This window comes from Leopardus geoffroyi, chromosome C3 (assembly GCF_018350155.1).
Source record: "Leopardus geoffroyi isolate Oge1 chromosome C3, O.geoffroyi_Oge1_pat1.0, whole genome shotgun sequence".
Taxonomy (NCBI): Eukaryota; Metazoa; Chordata; class Mammalia; order Carnivora; family Felidae; genus Leopardus; species Leopardus geoffroyi.
In genome coordinates this window covers 26,489,372-26,504,458 of record NC_059338.1, presented here as the reverse complement: position 1 = coordinate 26,504,458, position 15,087 = coordinate 26,489,372, and the positions used below count along the sequence as shown (strand labels likewise).

Below are 15,087 nucleotides of genomic sequence, written 5' to 3'. Positions count from 1 at the left end.
CACTCTCTCAAATTAAATTAACTTACAAAAAACTAAGAGCAGACGACAAGAGCTCTGCCTGGTGGATCCAGACCAATGTTTCACAGACGGTGGTCCAAGGTCTTTCCGAGCCACAATCATCCGGCCAGAGTGCCTGTTCATCACGAAGATTCCTGGAATCCACCCCAGTCTCCCAGAATGGGCCTCTCTGGAGGTGAAACCCAGGGGCCTGCATGCTTCCCCAGGTAGCCCTTGATAACCACAGATGGAGATCCCAGGTCTGCCCTCACCTCCCCACCCCCAGCACGACACCCACTTCTCCACGGGCAGGCTGCATTTCCGCAGACCCCATCGGCAGACGGGCATGAGCATCTGAGCAGAAGTGAAAGACAAGGTATGCGTTCTGAGGGGAGGGGGAGACACTCGAACACCTGGGGTCACGGCTCACGCTGCAGCAACAGGGGTTGCCGTGAGAACGTCCTGCCATGAGGAGGCAGCCATGCTGGAGGGGCTGGTTCCTGTTCTTTGGTGACAAGAGACGAGCGTCTGATGATGGGTTCTAAGCCTCCTCTGACGGGAACGGGTACTGAGGCTGTGGACCTGACCTCCCTTCCCTCGGGCCAGGCCCAGGAGAGGAGGGAGGCAGACGCGGCCTCCGCCGGAGCAGACGTGGGTGTGAGGGCAGTGTAGGGAGGAAAGAGATTCCAGGCAGGTGGCCCAGCTAAAGTCACCAAAGGCCAGACAAGCAGTGGGGAAGGAAAACGGGCTGGGGGCACGCAGGGGGGAGGGAGGAGATGATGGAGAAAATGCCAAGAGGAGGAGAATGTTGGAGAAGGGCAGACTTCCTTCAGGAGACAGCAAGAGGGGCCCGGGCAGGACACCGACGAGGCCGTGAGCTCTCGCAGGCTGCCCTCGCTGTTGGAGGGGTCTCCACTGCAGAATTGGGCTTGTCAGGGTTAGAAGCCGGAGACATGATCCAGCCCAGCGGCCCCAGGAAGCCGAGGCCGAGAGAGGGAGAAGCCCTTCCTTTCCCGCTTCCCCGTTTCGTGTACCTTCCACCGGCCCCTTGCCTCCACTGGGGTGAAGGGTGGCGCCTGAGAGGTAGGGACCACCGGGGCACAGTAATAACACTCTCCTAGTCGTGGGGTCCGTGGGCACCTGCCGCTTGTCTGCCACTTTGTAAACACTTTCACCTGCAGGGAGACCTCACCATGCAGACGGCTGGTCGCCACCTTCCCCGCTTTGTAGATGAGGAACAGGAGGCTCAGGGCCTGCAGGTGACCCAGCGGTGGTGGCAGGCCGGGACCAGACACCAGCACATGGAACCGGGATGAGGTTGCACCAGAGTCACAGAATCCAGAGGCGGAAGCTGCGGAACCCGGGGCCCTGGCTTCCAGACGGGAGAGCCCGGGGAAGGGATGTGCAGAAGGTCACATGGCAAATTGGTGGGGAAGCCGGGACAAGAGCTCAGAGATTCCTGACTCCAGACTTACAAGCAGCAGCGACTCAAAGATGTGGGTGAGCTGAGGGTGGCCCCGCAGCCAGGGGCAGAAGCCAGAAGCCAGGGTTGATTCCTTTACCTGCCGCCACTCGGGATCTGGGGTCACGGACGAGCCACCCACTGAGGGTTTGGGGCCCAGGGCTGAACCACTAGACTGTGAGGTCCTACAGGACAGGAACGGGCCTTACTTGTCTCTGTGTCCCGGCACCTAGTATGCCCCCCCCCTGCCCCGCCCACTGCTGCAGCAATGAACGAGTGATGCGTGAATGAATGAATCGAACCCACCTAACCAGAGCCGAGGCTAAGTGGGGGGAGGGGCGTGGTAGAAGAACACAGATGAGGACTCGGGCCCTGGCATTCTTCCTTCTCTCCTGTGTCTGCAGTACCCCGGGCATTACGCTGGCTGCCAAGCCTGGGGCCACAGAGGAAAGAAGTGTCTGAGGACAGAGGACACAATTCAGTAATAATAACAAAGCATGACGGACCCCTGTGTGACCTAGCACAGGTCCCTTCCCTCTCTAGGCCTTAGCGTGTTCAGTGGCAGTTGGCGTTAGACCGACCCCCGTGACCAGCAGGTGGTGGGCCTGAGAGCCCTCTCCAGCCCCTCTACGAAGAGCAGCGGGGTGGGTGAGGAAGAACAGGGCCGGGCAGAGGCGCCCTGGCCCAGGGGAGGCAGCCAGATGCTCCTGGAAGCAGGTCCCCGGAGACTGCGCAGCCAGAGTTAACTGGCTGTGACAGAGGAGCGAGCCAGTAGTCAATTCTGTTCAATAAAACTTTGATTGCCTGGGGGCCTTGTAAACAGGCAGCTCCCCTGTGGGCCGGAGGCACTCTCTTCTTCCCTCCCTCCTGCCAGCACCTGCTTTCTCCTGCTCAGCCCAGCCACGGCCCCCGTGCCAGCCTGCAAGCGTCCCTCAGCCACTCGTGCGAGGCGGGCAGCTGAGGGTTAAATGCCCCTGGCGGGTGAGGGCCCAGGGCCACAGGGCAGTGGGAAGACTGGCTCACTTAGCCCTCATTAGTCCAAATTAAAATCAGGAGTGAGATGACAATTACAATTTGCACTGGGCTAATTGTTTTCCCTCCGAAGCTGATCGTTTTGCAGATTGGGGAAATTAATTGTTTGAAGTCCCAGGTGGATTGGCTTTGAACCCGGTGGAGGCATAGCAGTCTCTGCCTCCTCCTGGACCGGTCCTCTACCTCTTCACCAGGCCTCAGGTGTCTGCCCTTTAGGACCCTCAGGCAGGGACACCGAGGATCTGGGGGTGCTGGGTGGGAGAAGGGGAGAATAAGTCAGAAGGGCAGGGTGGGGAAGCAGCAGGTCAGAAGGTAGAGCGGAAGCCAGCCGGGCTCAGGGCTCCAGCGCAGCTGCCAGGAGGGGGCGCTCTAGCCTTCGGGTGACTCCCTGCCGGCCCGCCTGTGATCTGACCAGCTGAGGGGTGAGCTCTGGGAAGCCTCCTTGGACGTTGCCAGAAGTTCTCATTTCTACTGAGCATTCAGCAGCCCTTGTAACATTCATTCATTCAACCGACACCAGTGACCTACTCGCGCCAGGCACTGTTTAGGGACGGTTAGGGACACGGTAGTGAACAATAGAGACACGATCCTTTCCCTCGTGGAGCTTAGGATAGGGGAGGAGGATGGACAATGAATGGAGAATCAGCATGTAAGTAAATATGACATCAGATGGTGCCAAGGGCTCTGAAGGAACATGGAAAGGAGGATGGCCCTCCAAAGATGCCCACCCGAGCGAACTCAGAAGCAGATTCTCTTCAGAGCCGCCGACACCTTGATTTGGCCTTTTGAAACCCGGAGCAGAGGGAAATCAGCCAAGCCAGCCCAGATGGGCTTCTGACCTACAGAACTGTGGGCCGCCATGTGGGTGCTGTTCCAAGCGGCTAAGTGTATGGGAAGTCTGTGGCAGCAACAGAAAACGAGTCCCGTCACTCAACACGGAGTCAGGGTGGAGTGGCTTGGTGCCACTTTCCTCCGAGGGGGGCCAGGGAAGCCTCTTTGGGGAGGGGACACGTGGCCTGAGACCTGAATGAGGAGGAGGTGGGACACGGTGACTAATTCATCCCTATTTCCCGGCATTAGCGCTTAAGTCCTGAATCCCCCCAAACCCCTTCTGTCCCGGGCAAGCCAAGTGGTTGGTCACTGTCAGGCAGAGGGAACGGCCAGGGCCAAGGCCAAGGCTCTGGGGTGGGGGCTTCTCAGAAAGCATCCTGACCGAGGCGCTGTTGGACACAAGAGCAGGCGACAGGGCTGACGGAAACTCTCAGAAAACTCTTTAGAATGGGGACTGGGTAATTCTGCCTAAGGTGCAGGGGTGGGGGTGGGGGTGGGGATGGGAGGGGTGAGAACTCTTGGCACCTCCCTCCTCCCAAATGTAGGGCTTACTCATTACCTCCGCCTCCCCTACCCCAGCCCGGGGCTGCTTCCTCTCTCCCCTGCTCTGTCCCCCTTCCCCAGGTGTCCCCTGCGGGTGCCCAGGTGTCTCCACGGTGCGAGGGTACCAGGTGCCGCAGCTGCCTTCCCGGAGGGCTGTGGGCACACTGCCAGCAGCACACAGCAGGGGGAATTATTCCGGGCGGGCGTCTTTAATTAGGGAGACGATAGGAAGCTGGGAAGGAGGGAAGACGGACGTTGTGGATACTTCACGCCCTGTCCAAACGGCTCCTGGGAGCCTGAGACTGGCCTGAGAGGCAGAGGGACAGGGCAAAGCAGTGATGGGCAGCGGGCCCCTTGTGCCCTCCGCTCCTCCTCTGCATGAACCCCCCCCTCCTCTCCCAGTTCAGCAGGGCACCTCCAAACACCGGAGGCAGGCAGGAAACAGCCGTTTAGGCCCTAAGCAAAGAGCCAGGCTTGTGCGGTAGAAGGGCAAAGGAGGACCAGAGTTAAAAATGTTGGCTCTTTGTCTGCTTAGCGGTGTGATGTCTGGCCAGTTCATTGCTCTGGGTCTCGGTTTTCTCTTCTGTACAATTAGAGTAATAATACCTACTTTACGGGGTGGTTGTTGTAGAGATCAGAGATGTCCCAAAGTGCCCCACGCGGAGTAGGTGCTGGATGCATGGTACTTATTTCGATCATGAGCGCTGAACCTCCTCTCCCAAATCCCAGCCCCCTTGACCCACCAGTTCCCAAGGCAACATGCCCAAGGGTCACCTGGAGTGCTTGTTCACATGCAAATACCCATCCCAGTCCTCTGGCCCCTGAGCCCAGAAACCTGCCGATGGCACTGTGACTAGTTCCGAAGCAGGCGATTCTGATTTGGCGGCTGGCTGCGTACTTGCTGTCCCAGGCCAGTGTCTGCCTCCTGGGGGAAAAAACTGGCCCAAGGCTGTTCCGCACCTGCACCCATTTCAGAGCTGCGGGGCGCGGGTGGAAGGAGGTGGCTGGGAGGTGGAGACTCCCCCCTGTCTCTACCCTCACCTGGGGGCCTGCGCCTTGGGCAGCTTCTGCGCCTAAGCAAGGTGAGCTGGTCCTCCGTTGCCCGGGATGTTGCAGGGTCTCAGGTCAGAGCTGGAAGGCACCTCACACCCATTTCATTTTGCGTCCTTGTTTTTCAATGGAAGAAACTGAGGCCCAGAGCAGGGAAGAGACGTGTAGGAGGTCACACACTGGAACTCTGGGCTTCTGATTCTGACGAGGCCAGTAAAAGTACTTGGCCACAGGAAAGCTGGTCCCTCTCAACTGTGAAGTTCCATGTTGGCAGGGGGGAGGGGTTATTTACAGCAGGAGTTGGCTCCCCCGGCCCCAGGCAGGGGAGCCCTGAGGGAGGCCCGAGGCTGGTCACCTTCCTTGTTCTCTAGCCAACCTGATTTCCCAGCCAGAAGGTCTATAAAAACTTTATGGCATCCCGACCCTGGTCCCATTCAGTTTCTGGTCTACATTTGGTGGGAGATTTCTCCTTCCTAGTTTTTCTTTTTCCCTCCTCCCTCCCTCCATACATTCAACTGAAGCATTGATTCTGTGCCTGTTCTCTGCCAGGTGTCGGGGATAAACGAGATGAACAAGTCCCCGCTCTGTCCTGGGGCTGTTCTCAGCCTAGCAGAGCAGATAGACCCTCACGGATCTGGAAATATGGAAAAACATATGGGGGAAATTTAAACAATCTCCTTTTCCACCTCCTCAGGCTAACCACTGTTATTTTGGTGCATATTCCTTCCTGCTCTTCCCTCTGGTGGTAAGTCTTCCTACCGTCGGTGTCTCTCCCTGGGTTTCGTGTCGTTTTTCTCATGTCGGTGGGGCACATCTTTAAGGTACCGTCGAAAAAGACGTTTCTTGAAAATGTGCATGTTTGAAAATGTCTTCATTTGCTCTCCCTAATTAACTGATAGATTGACTGGAAATATAACTTTAGACTAAAAGCAACTTTCCCTTACATGTTTGAAGGCATTTTTTCATGATCTCAACAGGGGACTGCTGGGAAGTTGGCCGCTACCCTAGAGCCGGTCTCTTTCTAGAGACTTGTAGGCTCTTCCCTTTATCCCCGATGTTCTGAAATTTTGAAATGCGTCTCACGAAGACACAAAGGGTCTCTTTTCATCAATTGTGGGGCAGGGATCCTTGCAATTTGGAGAGTAATCATTTTCATTTAAGGAAGCGGAATATATAAGTTCGCTTTATAAGAGCTCATTCTTATTCTCTGCATTTTCCTTAAGAAACAAAAATCACCCAAAATGCCCATCACGTGATAAATGAATGAAATGTGAAATATCCATACGGTGCAGTATTTACTCAGCCCTAAAAGGGAAGGAAGCCCAGCTACCTGCCACCATATGAATGAACCTTGAAAACAGTGTGTGGAGTGGAAGAAGCCAGTCACAAAGGCCACGTATTGTATGCTTCCACTTACAAAGTGTCTAGAAGAGGGAGGCCCAGCATAGAGACAGAAGGGAGATCAGTGCTTACCTGGGGCTGGGGAAGGAAAGAAGGGGGAAGTGACTATTGTGCGGGTATGAGGTTTCTTTTTGGGATGATGAAGATGTTCTGGAATTAGATGGTGGTGATGGGTGCACAACCTTGTAGATGAAAAACCACTACATCGAATATATTAAAAGGGTGAATTTTATGCTATGTGAATTCTATCTCAATTTTTTAACAAGGCTGCTGTGTGTTCTGTGGGCACCCTCATCTTTCTGAGGATGTCAAGGGTGGTGGTGGTTTTTAAATGCTTTAAAAAAAAAATTTTTTTTTAATGTTTATTTATTTCTGAGACAGAGAGAGACAGAGCATGAGTGAGGGAGGGGCAGAGAGAGAGGGAGACACAGAATCAGAAGCAGGCTGCAGGCTCCGCCAGCACAGAGCCCGATGCGGGGCTCGAACTCACAAACCATGAGATCATGACCTGAGTCGAAGTCCGTCTCTCAACCGACTGAGCCACGCAGGCGCCCCTAAAAAAATTTTTTTAATGTTTATTTTTGACAGAGAGAGAGAGAGGCAGAGCATGAGTGGGGGAGGGGCAGAGAGAGAGGGAGACACAGAATCTGAGACAGTCTCCAGGCTCTGAGCTGTCAGCACAGATCCCAACGCGGGGCTTGAACTCATGGATCATGAGATCATGATCCGATCCGAAGTCGGACGCTCAACCAACTGAGCCACCCAGGTGTCCCAAATGGGTGGTGGTGGTTTTTATGTTTTCTTTTGTGCCTTGCATAGTACTTGCCTCTTCGGGTTGTTTTCCCTTTACTTTGGCTTATGTTTCTTTTTATATTTGATGCTCTTCTCAAAAATCTAGTAATCCCTGGCTGTTGGCTCATATTTACAAGCAAGGCATTTAAAAGCTGACTGGGAGCTCTGTGTGCATCGGCACAGCTTGTTAACTGCTGGTCTCACCATGGGGTGGGGTCGGTGGAGCCCCCAGATGTGGCCATTTGCCCAGCTACCAGCATTCCTAAAGCCAACAGGAGGAAAAGGGTGGGGGGTGTCTCCATTTGGTTTGCAAACTTCCAGGAAATCCCCACTTTTCCATATATCGCCTCACCTCCTCTGGGGGATCGCTTTCCTGTTTTTGGCCGTACTCCCTACCCTATTTTCACATGTCACCAATGTCTGAGCCTTTCTGCGGCTCTATAGCAAGAATCCGCCCATTTCTGGGGTGGCTGAGTGGCTCAGTCGACTAAGCATCTGACTTTGGCTCAGATCATGACCTCGCGGTTCAGGAGTTCGAGCCCCATCTCGGGGTCTCTCTTGTCAGCGTAGAGCCCTTCGGATCCTCTGTCCCCCTTTCTCTCTGCCCCTCCCCTGCTCAGGGGGGGGGTGCACACTCTCTCTTACTCTCTCAAAAATAATGAGTAAACATTTCAAAAAAAAAAAAAAAAAAAAAAGAATCTGCCCATTTCTCGTTGGTGCCTCCGGGGTCTCCAGGTTTTTCTCTATCAACCCGAGTCAGTTAGCTTCTCAACTTCCGAAGCGGTATAGGCATTGCTGATTGCTTTCGTTCTCTCCCTTGCCCTTGGGGGCTTCTGTAACTTTCCCACTCCCTCACTCTTATTGTGGCGTGGCAGCAGAGTGGAACATGGAGATGTTGGGCCTACCATGTTTAACCGAAGTCCCTCGTGGCTGTGTGGTTCGAAAAGCAGCAGACAGTTGGCGCTGTCCGGTTTATCATAAAGTGATTTCTCCTGCCACAAGCAAACCCCATCTGATACGGAGCGGTGCGCGGGGCTGAGCGGCCTGTGCCAGAGACCCGTCCGGGGAAACGTCCCGGCAAGCGGAGCTCGATGACTCTGCCCTCGCTAGCCCCGTCCCCCGTGCAGTTCTCCGTCCTCCTTGGCTGTGTTTGATGGGGAAAATTACATGGCAGTCTCCACTCCGTGGATCCAGGAAGGGCTATGATGTCTCCCTCGGGATGTAAAGGGTCTAGTGTACCTCTGTCACTATGGAAACTAGCTCTCTGATGGCAGTCAGGCTTAGTGACATCCACGATGGCTTGATGCATGTGGATTCTGGCTCTGGTAATGGGCAGACAGGGGGCCACGCTCCCCCTAATGACCAGCCATCATCTTCAGGGCATCTCCTGGGTCCCTTTCTACCTAAGCACCTAGCGTGGGGCCTGTCTTGGAGCACTTCAGCTTAGAGGATGAGGACAAGGACAGGGAGAGGGTGAGCCGGTCTGGCCCACGATCTGGACTCATTCAAGTGTTCCTGGAGCTGTTTCCAAATCTAGCCCCCCCGCCCCCCCCCAGGACTTCTGCGTCACGTCACCCCAGCAAGGGAGATTGGGCTCAGAGCTTTTCAGTGGTCAGCTTTCACAGTGTGTGTGTTGGGCTGCGGTGGGGAGGAGACACAGAGTCCAAAAGTCATTCTTGCTTGGCTTTGAAATGCATTAGTATTCCCCCTCCCCCCGCATATTTACTATGCAAATGAACTAATACATGGTAAGTGCTTAGAACAGCCTGGCTCATTGTAAGTGCTTTATAAGTGTTTGCCATTATTATTATTATTATTGCAAAAATTGTATTTAGCTTGGATCCACATGAAAACAAATTCGTAGTCCCTGCCTCTCTGCAACAACTTGGACTCAGAAAATGCACGAGTTTCCAGGGATTGAGAACTCCTGGGTTTTTCACTCCTCTTTACACAATGGGCACTACGTCCCCATCTGAATTTTTTACTCATTGGTTGTCTGGATGGGTGAGCTCACTCCCTGCCAGCCACACTCCTCCACACTTCACCAAGAACCGATCAGCTGTTGGTGAGGCTTTCTGGCCAGGCTGCCCTCGTGGTTGGCCTTCCCTGGTCCAGGACTTTGTACCCTTCTGCTCCAGGACATCCCTGGTCTTGAGATGGCCTTGGCTTGCCTGGGGTGGGGGTGGGGGTGGGGATGCTCTCACTCCTCCTTTCCAGCTGTGTGTGCTCATCGATGTCCTGCACACCCTCCAGCTGCTCCTCCCTTGTTTCCTTCTCTTCTCGCTTTTTCTCTCCTCCTCACGTCTTTTCTCTCTCTCCTTCCCCTGGGCTGGGAGCCCCTTAAGGGCAAGCTTTGTCTGTTGTTGTAATCTGAACACTCGGCACAGGGCCTGCACACAGTAGGTGCTCAAAACGTTATTTTTTCCCCTTCTTTTTGGAATGACCGAATCCTCTTTTTGTACTGTCCTGTTTCCGTATCTGCTTTGGGTCCTCGGCCTGTCCCCTCCTACCCCTCCCCTCGCCTCCCCCCTGCTAGCTGCCCCTCAAAGCTTCCTGGGCTGCTCCTCTGCCTGGCCCTGGCCAGATGCGAAGGGGTTGGGGTTCACCGAGGCTGGGAAAGCCTTTCTGACCTCAGCTGCAGGGAAAAGCCTAAAGAAGTTGCTCAGCTCAGCATGTCAGGACTGATACCTACTGAGGAGAAGTAGGCTTGTTCTGTGCAATTTCCATCTCATTTGTCTTTTCATTTGTAGCTTAAATTGGCCAATTTCATCTGGAATGTGCTTGGACTCTCTGGCAGTCCACACACGACAAATGAGTGGTCCCGGCAGCTGATGGAGAGATCGGCAGGGGAATGGGCGGCCAGGTCCTCCGCGGCCGCAGAGTGACAGGTCCTGAGCCTCCAAGAGCACTAATGCTTGAAGGCCGGTGACCGAACGTGACTTCCACAAGGCTCGAGGAGGGGAGGACAGAGAGGAAGCTGCAACAGAGGGGTTTAAGGTCAGGACCTAGAAGACTGTGTTTCCTTTCTTTTTTCATTTGTTCCTTTCTGCCTGCCGGTCTACCTACCTATCTTGGGGGAAAGAGCAAGTGCAGGGAATGGAGGAGGCGTTGTCTGGGCCTTTAAGAGTAAGGAGTATTGACGTAACATTGAAAGAAGCCAATGCTCCAATCATATGAAATTTGAAAACAGCGAGACTGGCCCATGTCGCTGGAACTCTGAATAGTGGCCACGTCTCCAGGTCATATGAGGGAGCCTTCGGGGGAGCTGGAAGGGTTCTGCATCTCCATCTGGGCTGGGGTAACCTGGGGGGCATCACGAACCCTGGGGACAAATTCATCAAGTTGCACACCTAACGATTTGTGTGTTTCACTGTAGGAGTCCCACCTCAATAAAAATGAGAGAGGAAAAAAAGACACCAATGGCTTTCAAATTTTACTGTGCATAAGAATCACATGGGGACTTATTTAAAATGCAGATTTCTGGCCGCTCTGGAATCTATTTAGTTGGTCTGGGGTGCTGTCTGGGAATGTACATTGTTAATAACATCCCTGTCCTCCCCAAGGGTGATTTTTGAGACACGTGGTCCACAAACAAGACTACAGGGGCTTGGACATGTGCCCAGTCAAATGGCCTAAGTGCCATCCTGCTGGGAGCCATGAGGGGTGGCGGGGTGCTTAAGGACTCCCAGATGCCCTTGGCAGGGAGGGTTAGAGGTTGGCCACACTCCAGCATAGAGGAAGCAGTAGTGGGAAATGTGGGGCAGCTCTCTGGGCGAAGAAGGATCAGGACAGGGAGTGGGCCCCCTCATCAGGGAAAAAGAATTGTTCTGACAAAGAGCCCTCTCCAGCACTCCTGTCCCCTGGGCACCCTGGCAAACATCACAGAGCAGCCTGCTGCTGGCTGGGGAAGCAGAAGTGGAGCACCACGGGATGGCCCTTGGACAGGAAGAAGAAACCCAAAGACTGAAGACACGGGCTTAGAGAGGAGACCCTGGGGAAGGTGCCGACAGTGTGGCATTTCCACAGCTAAATGCCAGGACAGGCTGAACGTCTGAAAATGTATGCAAATGATGTCTTCTGAGTCGACCTTGACTTGAAGGCCTGGGAGGGATGAGATACAGGGCAGGGAGGAACACTTTGGGAGCACTTACTATACGTCTGACCCTTTACAAACACCATGTCATCTGGACCTCGCGATAATTCCCTGACCCGGCTTACTCACGTCCACCTTATTAAAGATGAAATCAAGACTAGGACACATTCGCCAACTCCTCCAAGGCCACAAACTCTCAAATAGCTGGCCTGTGAACTCTGTAGGACTCAAGCCCTTGATCTTTCTCTGTTCCCTGCCACCTCTCCCTCTCAACCTCTAACTGTGACAGCACATTTGAGAATTTGCACCATGCTTTCTCACGTTATCTTATTTTCCCAAACATCTTGGTGTTAGGGTATAAGTCTTATGGATACACAGTTGACCTTGAGGTAAAGAATAACTTCAAGGTCAAACAACTGGTAAGTAGCTGGGAGGAAGGCCTTAGACACAGGTCAGGTGGCTCTAGATTAGCCACAGTCCCTTGTGTGGACCCTGAGAAACAGTCCAGCCCTGTCATAAGTCTGGGAGGAACTAGGGATGCCACTGCCTCGGGCACAGCACAGCTTGGTTTCATGACGACTGGAAACCGGTTCTCCTGACCTCCCCGCTCAAGGGACTGAGATGGAAAGATGACATCAGCAGGGACACGGAGGCCCTGAAAGCTTTGGTGAGCTACTCAAGATTAGACAGGACACTGAGGCCGGAGCGGAAACCAGAACCCTTGCTTCCTCAAATGGATCGTTTCCAGAGCCTGGATATTCCTTCAATCTTATGTGCTTTCCCTTGGAGGCCCTTTCCGGCCTTCATTTGGACCACACGCTAATGGATAGCAAACGTGCAAAGGAAGCATCAACCAATGTTGGGGGTGGGGAGGGGGGGGAGAGGGGAGGGCAGCAGTCCCTGGGGGTCTTCATAGTTCCTCCAGCGAAGAGCATCCAGAGGCATCAGCCTGTGGACTTGGGGCATGTCAGCAAGGTACAGGTAGGGACAGGGATGCCCTACTGGACCGCTGCCCTGACATTCCTCCTGAGGGATTTGCCAGCCATTCTCCCTGACTAACATGGCCACGAAGGGGTCAACACACAAGGTGTGAGGAATACGTTGATCGGGAACCTGCCAGCATCTGGACTGCTCTGGTGCCTCAAGTCTTAGGACGGCAGCCATCACAGACCCTCCATCCTGCTTGTGCTTGCACTTGAGGATTATTCCCTTGGTGGCTTTCCCACAAACATTTTTTGCCCATCCTGGTTTCTCCTCACTGCCTACTCTACTCTGGGAAACGCAACCAGCGTTCTCCAAGCCAGACGTAATTAGACCAGCAGATCGGAGGCACTGAGGTCACCACAGCACATACCAAGCACGAGTGGAAATACCGTTCGGATTATCCTGCAAGCTCTTCCCTGTGCCTGTTTGTCTCCTTGGATTATCCGTTGTCTGTTCCCCGCCTTCCATCGCCTCCCTCACGGAGAGGCCCGGGCAGTCCCCCCACCAGCCGGCATTCATCTTCCCCGTCTGACCCTCTTGCAGGCTATTAAGCTGCGGCCTCAAGAGCAAGGAGGGGAGAAAAATGAGAACAGGGCAGAGAGAGCAGGGGAGGGCAAATGCGGCTCTTTTAGAACCGGGCCCACTGATAAGTCGGGCCAAGTAGAAATGGCCTCAAGCTCTGCAAAGTGCAGAGTTCCCCAGGCGACAAGGCCGGGCGAACGGACCTCCTCGCTGGGTCGTTCACAGGAAGAGGCCAGGCTGGGAGGGTCTCTCTGCAGAAGGCTGGGCAGCCTGGGAAACTGAGGCCACTGCTGCCCCTGTCTCAGTTCTCCCTGCCCCCATCTCTCTCCTCCCAAAGCATCGCAGGGAGAAGTACGGAAGCCGACAGACCAGCCCTATTATAGATTCATGATTCCGGCTGCACCCGCCCCCTCTGCTGCAATCCGTTCATTCCTCTCCTGCTGCCGCCCTGGCGCACTCTGCAGAGCCCTTGTCTACACCTGCTGCTCGCTGTGCTTCCTTCCTTCCACACCCTGTGCTCCACAGAGATGACCTTGCCCACCTCAGGGGGCCTGTGCCTGTGGCGGGTGTGACCCCCTTTGCCCGCCCCCTCGCGGCCCACTCTCTCTCGCTGCCCTCTGACTTGGGAGAGAGGTTTCCTCCCTGTGAACACCACTCTCTTCCCTTCCCCCCTCCTCAGGAAACCTAGTCCTTCATGTATCCCGTCTCCACCTTAGAGAACAACCATCAGAATGCCCCTTCTGTCTGTTACTCCCTCGAAACACACAGCCTCCTCCCTCTCCCGGCCACGAGCCATCATCCAGCAGTGTTTTCTCAGGGGTCGGTGGGCTCTGGGACTCTGGGGCTCTGGCCAGAATCACCCAGCGTGGCTAAAGCTCCCTTCCTTTTGGGAGCTTTCTTCCTGGCTTCGGTGCTCCCAGCGCTCACCTTCCCTCCAGGACCAGCCTCTCCCCACTCTTCCTTGGCTGCCTCTCCTTACAGCCTCGTGCAGCATCTCCCCACTCCCCCCCATCCCAGCAGCTCTACCTCTGTCCCAGTCACCGTCTCAGGGGTAGCTCCTCCCCATTCAGTACCCTAAAGCGCCGAACCTCCACCTGAGTTCCTTAGGACTTGGGTCTCCGATCACACATACCCTCTCCCCAGTATTGGCCCCACTGCCTAACTTGCCCTTTCCCCCCAACAGACCGTTCTGCCTCCCCAACTACTCCCAACTATCCTCCCTTCCTCCAGCTCTTCCTCTGAAGTGCCTCTGACAACAGAGAGGGGCCATGCATTCCCAGGGGTCTGAGGACACCATCCCGAATCGCCTGCCGCAAGGTCAAAATTACTCTGAAGCCTTGTTTCGTGCCCCTTGGTGAACTCCCCACTAGCTCCGTATTTGCTTTCGGCCAACGCTTTCTCCTGGAGCCAGGGTCACTGGTTTAGCACCGCTGGGAAGCACGTTCCCAGGCTTATTCTTCAGCTCAGGCTTGCGGGGGGCGGGGGGGGGGGGTGGTACGTGTGTGTCTCACCTCCTCCAGGACATGTCCTCCAATTAACGCGGTCTCTCGTTTCCACCCACTACCATCAGCTTTAGGGCCTGTACAATTTAGTTCCGGCGTTTAATTATTCTTCATTGCTTTGAGCGGAGGTCAACCCATTAGCAGTTCCTTGAGGGCAGGACCTACCCGGACCTACCCTTTTTATCTGTCCCTCTAACCCCGGGCCCTTGGTAAGGCCTTGGTTGGCATAAAACCACAGGTTCCCCTGGAGGCCCTGGGACACGTTTCCCAACACCCTCTGTGAAAGTCTCGCCCTGGAGACCCCGCTGATCTCCGATGTGTCCCTGTCGCTGGAGCCCGGGGCTGGCTGTCTGGCACCTCACCTCTCCCAACCGAGGGAGGGCAGAGGTGCTCAAGCGAGCCCATCTCCCGGGCGCTGTGCCCAAGAGCGAGACTAGTCTGACTTGTGGTTCCCTTCCAATCACTTAATCGCATTTGGCTCTCCACACCTGAGGCTGAGGACTTCCAACAGCTCCACAAATCCTCCTTAATTAAGCCTCCGGAGGCCCCTGCCGAGTGGCAGTAATGCGGCGCCTCTTCTACAGGAGAAAATGGCCCGGCAGACTCTTCAGCCTTGGGTGGGTGAGTTCAAGACCCGACCCACTGTTTCTTCAGGCTGTAGGGGCACAGCCTGACCCGGGAGCAGCTAAGAGGGCAGCGGCGACAAGAAGCAGGAGTTGTAAGGGTTTCTCCGCGTTGTGCTAAAATGAGCAACCTGCAAATTAGATGCAAACTACCATGCCAATATGGCACATATTAATTTGGAACCAATGGCTTTGGGCATTTTAGGCAATTAAGTGACAGCCCTGTGTATGACCATATTTACTGTCCCAATTTTC

The 15,087-nt window shown here is 54.7% G+C and overlaps 1 protein-coding gene across 4 annotated transcripts in view; it reads right to left on the bottom strand.

Moving 5' to 3' along the window:
- The window catches only part of LRRN2 (leucine rich repeat neuronal 2), a 62,332-nt gene that overhangs the window by 27,477 nt on the left and 19,768 nt on the right, over window positions 1-15,087 (bottom strand). The window contains exons 1-2 of one of the 4 annotated variants that reach the window (XM_045456324.1): window positions 3,331-3,503; window positions 1,766-1,917 (exon numbers count right to left, since the gene is read on the bottom strand). The exons of 2 other annotated variants lie outside the window; for them this stretch is intronic. The gene's annotated coding sequence lies outside the window, so the exon portion shown is untranslated. Of the gene's footprint in view, window positions 1-1,765; window positions 1,996-3,330; window positions 3,504-15,087 lie in introns of those variants that run through there. One more of the 4 variants, XM_045456323.1, reaches the window with a different exon arrangement.